This window comes from Fringilla coelebs (genome assembly GCF_963513975.1).
Source record: "Fringilla coelebs genome assembly, chromosome: 20".
Lineage (NCBI taxonomy): Eukaryota > Metazoa > Chordata > Aves > Passeriformes > Fringillidae > Fringilla > Fringilla coelebs.
Window position 1 is genome coordinate 1,977,908 of NC_140046.1, and position 6,764 is coordinate 1,984,671.

A 6,764-nucleotide genomic window follows, 5' to 3' on the forward strand; every position below is an offset into this window, starting at 1 on the left:
GGATGGTGCCAAACTCTCTCCGGTGATGCCCTGCGACAGGACGAGGAGCAGTGGCCTTAAGCTAAAACACAAGTTCCACCCCAACGCGAGGAAGAACTTTGCATGAGGGAGGTAAAGCCCTGGGAGGGAGTGGAATCTCCCCCTCTGGAGGCACCCCAAACCCACCCGGACACATTCCTGCTGCAGGTGACTCTGCCTTGGACTGGATGGGCTTTAAAGCTCCTTCCAAACCTTTGGATTCTGTGAAACCCTGCAGGCAGCCACGGGGAGTGAGGTGGGATTGACCCCTCCCGAAAATCACCCTTCACACCCTGAGCCCCACCCAGCCCAAACTTCTCACAGGGCGTAAATATCATTTACAGCTCACCTCTGCTAACACCGAGCTAATATTGGGTTTTCCATGACCTCCAGGTGTGTTGGCAGCTCATGTGAGCACTATTTGGGCACCTGGAGTTTGCTGTTACAGGACATAATAATCATAACTAAGAAGGAAATTTCATCATTACAATATTTCATATAATATATAAAATTTCTGTTGCTGGTGTTTTCTTAGCTAACATAGAACTGCTACTGCTCTTTTTAATTTAAAAAATTATAGGAAGCAGAGCTCCTGCTGTTTTGCTTCAGGCACGTTATTTTTAAAACCCAAGTTGTTGCTACTCCTCCCGTTTTTGTGAGAGGACATTATTCTTTATCCTTTACTTGCACAAAGAAGTGTTATGGGGTGGGAAGAAAGGAATGTGAGATAAACAGACCATGGAAGATTGTTTTGTCCTTTTTTTTTTTTACCTTTTTTTTTTTTTTTTTTTTTTTGCTTTTCCTTTTAGTGGCTTCAGATTTTTTTTTTTTATTATTATTTTCTCAAATGATGAGGATTTATTTCACCTGAGGGAATACAGCTGAGGGAATCCTGTTGGCAATTAGCCCCCCCGGGGGTCGAGACTATTTAGCTCAGTTATTTTTAGAGGCCTGGTTTGGGAAGGTTGGAGGTTTGTCAAAAGCAGGAAAGAACTGTTTTTTTTCAATGCATGAAGAAAAAAGTATTGATAATATATGAAAAAGGATATTTTTTTAGTTTATAATACTCTTTATTTTACTTTTAAGTAAAGCATTTAGTAAGTTTTCATTTAAAAGAGTAGCAAAGGTAAATATGCTTCTCAAGTACTCTAGTAATGGACTTTATCTTCTTGATAAAATTACTGTTTGGAAAAATGAGCTAAGCTGCACCTTCTGCTGCCTGGCAATTTTTTGTAGACAAACCTAGAGTGTACCCCTTCAGAAAAAGAAATAAATGTATCTGTGAAGGAAGAATGTTATATAAAGCCTCTCTGGAGTGTGTTATATATTCAGTCTGTAACTTATTTTGGTAGAGCCTGAAAAATTGTCTTCATGGCAAAAGCAGTTTAGTCTCTACATAGGGATGGAATTTAAATATACAAGCACTTGTTTTTTATTAACACTGCATGGTTTGTTATATTTGTATATTGAACAATTTGATGCTCTTTTATCATAAACAGTTTTTTGTTGTTAAAGGTGTTACAGAGAGTTGGACTGAGGGTGGAGTCTTCAGTCACCATGTTGAGAGAGGTAAGCATCAAAATAACATATTTAGCAGAAAAACTGACTTACAGCAGACTGTTTTATTGAATAATTGGTTCCTCCTTAGTTGTAATGTTTGTTTAATTCCTTTTTTCCCCTTAAACCATATTGGGAGCTTATTAACAAAGCAAGTCCATTCAATAATGTGTTTTTCACATCCATAAATTACGTTAATGCAATCACTCATTAATCATTGCAGATGTTGGAAAATCCTTCCAGTGCTTGTTGGCAGAACTTCTGATGGATATTCTTATCTTTGTTGGTATCTTTCTCTTTCCTTTTGTCTTTTTTTTTATATGGAGAATCAGTTAAAGGACTTTTCCACAGGCTGCCAATGCCTGAGAGCAGAGAGGGGATGGATGTTGTTTGGGGAAAAGCCTTCAGTTGGTCTGGCTGCTGCAATCTGAGCTTTTGAAGATGCAGCTGGGTGCCTGAGCCCCTCACATGCACAGAATCTGGTGTGTGGGACATCTGGGTGTCACTGCAGGGGAAGGGGATGCAGACAAGGATCACAAGGAGTAAATACAGAAAGAAAATCTAATGGTGGTTATTGTAAAAAAAAAAAAAAAAAAAAAAAAAAAACCCAACAAACTGCCCTCAGACATCAAACAGCCTCTGGGGCTGTCAGAGCTCCCTGTGTAGAAGGAGCTCATATGAAAGAGATTTTACATCTGCAGGCATGGTTGTGTGATTTCAGGAGAGTGGGAGTGGAGCCTGGTGATGTTCTGCCCCCCCAAAAAGCTCAAAACCCTTAAAAAAACCCAAATCCCAACCAGATATTGGTATTGAGTTGCTATTTCTGGACACCAGTGAATTGCTGAAGCTTCCCTCTGCTGGAAGGGGCTGTTCCCATGAAAGGCTGAGAGTTGGGATTGCTCACCCTGGGAAAGAGAAGCTCCAGGGTGACCCAGCTCCAGCCTTCCAGCACCTGAAGGTGCCTGCAAGGGAGAGGGAGAGGAACTCTTTCCACAGGGCACAGGGAATGGCTTCACACTGACAGAAGGTGGATTTAGATTAGATTTGAGGAAGAAATTCCTCCCTGGGAGGGCAGTGAGGCCTTGGCACATGCTGCCTAGAGCAACTGTGGCTGCCCCTGGATCCCTGGAAGTGTCCAAGACCGGGCTGGAAGGGACTGGAGCAGCCTGGGACAATGGAAGGTGTCCCTGCCTGTGGCAGGGGTGAAAATGAGATGAGCTTTAAGGTCCCTTCCCAGATGTGGATGGATCACTAGGAAGCCAATTTGGTCTGAAAATTACTGTAGAAAGCAGCAGTGTTGTCTTTATCTCACAATTTTAAGCTCTGTAACTGAGCTTCAAACTGAAAATAGGGTGGGGTTTTTTTATTTGTTTGGTGGGTTTTTTTTTTTTTTTTTTTTTGTTCATTTGTTTGTTATTTCAGCCAAATTAGGAGCTGTATGTTCATTAAAGCCCATGCAGGAAGCAACAGAATTCTTTCCCCTACTGCTGCTTTTTTCTCACTGCTGTGACCTCAGCTCAGGTTAAGTCACCTGCAGCTTCACCTGCCTCATTTGTAACTGAGATCAATTAGGAAGTGCTCACATCAGGAGCATTTCTGGTGGGTGGATGTGGGAGGTGATTTTTGTCAGGGAAGTGGTGATTTGTGTTTGGAGCCCTCTCGCTGACCCTGTGAGGAACTGAGAGGGGAGCCCTGCAGGTGCTCTGCCTTTAATGCCTGTCTCAAATGATTTAGTAAATAAATAAGTGCTATATGTTTTTCTTTTCCAGGAATACAGTTCTAGAAAGCCTGGATGAAAAATATGGAATCTATTTAACGTGCTGCCAGTGAAAAAATGTTTGCATGCTTTCCTCAAAGGTAAGATACTTGTCAGAGAGCAAAAAGCTGTTTGTAAAATTTATGTGGTAACAAAGAGGAAGTTCAGTATGGATGGAATTGAAAATTTGAGCTAACTCATCAATGGGAAATTAAGATTTGGATCATTATCTGGCACAGTTTAGGATTTTTAGATTGGACCAGCAGTTCTTGTTTTGTCATGGGTTAAATGTGAGCTTGTTTATGTGGACAGCTTTATTTTTTTAAATTACTATAGCTGGGCATAGTTAGTGGAAAAAGAGGTTCCAAGAAAACAATAAAAACCTGCTGAATTTCCTTACAATATGCTTATTTTGAAGTGGGAAGGAAGCAAACTGACATGGATAACATATGAACCTACTATATCTCCTTGATGTGGATATTAAAGGAACCTTGAAAATAGTTTATGGGGAAGTTGTTGGAGGCTTCTAATTTTAAATTCTTAACAGGAAATCATTAAACTGTAGAGGAGCCAACATAACAGACTGTTGCTCTAAAACGAGAGCTAAATGCAGAGCATCCACATGAACTTGTCAGATCTTTTAAATTTTTTTTTTCCTTTCCTTTCATGTTTACTGCAACACAGATAAATCCATTTTCATTTCTGTTTTTCATACACATCAGTTCAGGGTCCCATTCTGAATGAGACATGAAACCAGTGCCTTTACTGTCAGACCTCAAGGCAAATGGAGAAATTCACATTTTCCATTAGACCCAAGGGTGTTAACTCCTTGTGGGGTCAGGTCCCACCTTCCTTCACTGATTGGGAAAAACCTTTAAAAATGTGGCTGTTGTTCACTTTTAGTTTCCTCTTTTACAAGAGATTTTCATGCTTTATCTGAGCCCCTTGCTGAGATGATTGGCACATTTCACATGGGTTATGCAAGAGGTGTAACAACCTTTGGGCACTGTCAGCTGTGCTGATGGAGCTTAATTAGGGGTTTAATTCAGGGCTGGGGGAAGGAGAAACATTCTGAGGTGTCTGTAAGCAGTAAGATATGAAGGTCAGTCCCCAAATGCAGAGATGATTTTCAGGTGGAAAAGGCTTTAAGAGGGTGGGTTAGCCAAAGCCAGGTGGGCACTGCTGCTTTCTGCTGTCCCATAATTAATAACTTTGTACCTAAATGATGAAATTTTCTGTATCTGCCATTAAGCTGATGTGAATTTTCATGTGTTGATAGTTACATATATTTCATCTGTCAGACAAAATGAATAATGGCTTTTGCAAAATATAACTTAGAGTATCTTTAAAGCTGCCAGGAAAGAGAGGGCAGGAGGTTGGGGAAAGAAAGGGCAGGGTGCTGCTCACCCAGCAGCACACTGGGATGGGGAATTAGGAAGAATTTAAATGTACCTGCCTTGTTTCTTTTTGATTGTCTGACACAGCTGAGGAGATAGAATTCTGCTGTAAAAAAATGTAACTGATTTAGTTTAAGCCTATTTGAGGTTTTTTAAAGCCCCAGTTAGAAGAAAAACTGAACTTTTCATCACAAAAGGAATCATTGCCTTTAATTTTGAGAAATTATTTAGGTCAGTTGAACCAGAGCATTCTGAGGTGGATTTGTTTCAGCAACTGTTAGACAAAATGAGGATAAGCTATCATTAAAGTCAAGTAAATATCTGATTGTGTTTGGGTTAGAAACATTTTATGTGAAATGAATTTAATTCTTACGTTAAAAAAGCTTTTAACTGTGAGTGGTTTAACCTGACTTCTGCAACAGAAATACATAGCTGAGGAACCATGGGCAGTTTCTGCTTAGCATTTCCTTCCTTTAAGCATTAACCAAGAAAAGCACTCCCCATTTTTATAAAAGCATCAAGGGTGCATAAAAATTGCTAAATTCACCTTCAGTTATTACCTGTTCCTTAGGTCCTGGGGTTTGGAAATGGCAGTGGCACTTTCTGTCAAGCTTCATCTTTATTGGAAGATTTTCTCCCTACATCTTCAACTTTTATATGTTCCTATTTCTGTAAGGGTCTGGTTTAGTTGAAGGGATTTTTTTTTGTGAGCTGAAGGACTTCAGAAGAAAATGAGGAAATATGGTTTGAGTTGCTGCAGGATCTGCTGGTTGTGTGCCCTGTAAAATCTTGAAGCACTTTGCTTTTCCAACAGCAGTTTGGAGAGTGTAGTTGTTGCAGGCAAAAACATCTTTAAAGTATTGTAATTTGATTGAATTTGTGAGTGTAGGTAGGATTTATATGGCTATTGTCTTGATTGTAGGAGTATTGACAGAAATGAGGCACTTTTTCACTCGGGAAGGCAAAAGCAATACTTGGATATAAAAAGACAGAAATACCTTAGGGTTTGAAAAGGAGTTTCTTCCATGATAATTGTTTTTTTCTTTGTTTCCTTCTTTTTATCAGACTACCTAAAGTAGCTTTCTGTAAAGAGTAGGGGTAGGAGCCAGTCTGTGTGGTTATGTTCCTGGAGTAGCTTGTGATTTTTTTTCCACTCAAAATTATTTAGGAAAGCATTGCCTTTATTGAATGAGGCTACTCCTCACACGACAACATCTCTGGCTACATTTATCCAGCTATGAAACAGGGATATTGCACTTTTTTGGAAGCAATGGGCTTTAGCTCTCCCTGTGATGACACAGGTGAGACAATATTTTATTTTTTTGTTTGTTTGTTTTCTGGTCACTTTGTAATTAAAAATCTCCTGCAATGTGGGTGGCAGTGCAGGCCTGGCAATTGATGTGTTGTGCCCATGGTTTTTATGTTAATTAAGAGGGAAATAGTGATACATTGTGATGTTGGGGATTGCATAAAGCTCAAATTGGTCTTTGTCTCCTTTACACATGGTTGAAATACCCAATATACTTACATAAAATACTGTTATGAAATGTCATGGTGAGATTTTTAAAGCAATTCTATATTGGGGTAGATGATCTGGTGATTGATCTGAGGGTATAAACACCTGTAAAGTAGGAAGGGATCCTTACCTGATTGGATTAGTGTGGATTAATTCATTAATGGTTGTAACAGGTTGGCAAATCCCTTAGCTCTCCAGGAACCCAAAGCTTTGTTGATATCCTTTCTATTTTTTAAAATACTGCTGACTTTAATGTGGTTGATGGAAAGAAATCCAAGGGGCTTGCAGTCCTGAAGCCAAACAATTATCTCCAAGCAAGTATTTTTGCAAAATTCCGTGGTGGTTTTCGTTGTAGTGAGAAGGGGCTCTGGGAGCTGGCAGTAAAACAATGTCTGGAATTTCAGCTATAAAAATGAAATGCACAAACTCCTCCAGCGTGAAGGAAACGTCTTAAATGGTCACGAGCACAAAACGCCGCCAGGATGTGTAATTCCAGAGGGGTCATTGGTGGGAACTGAGT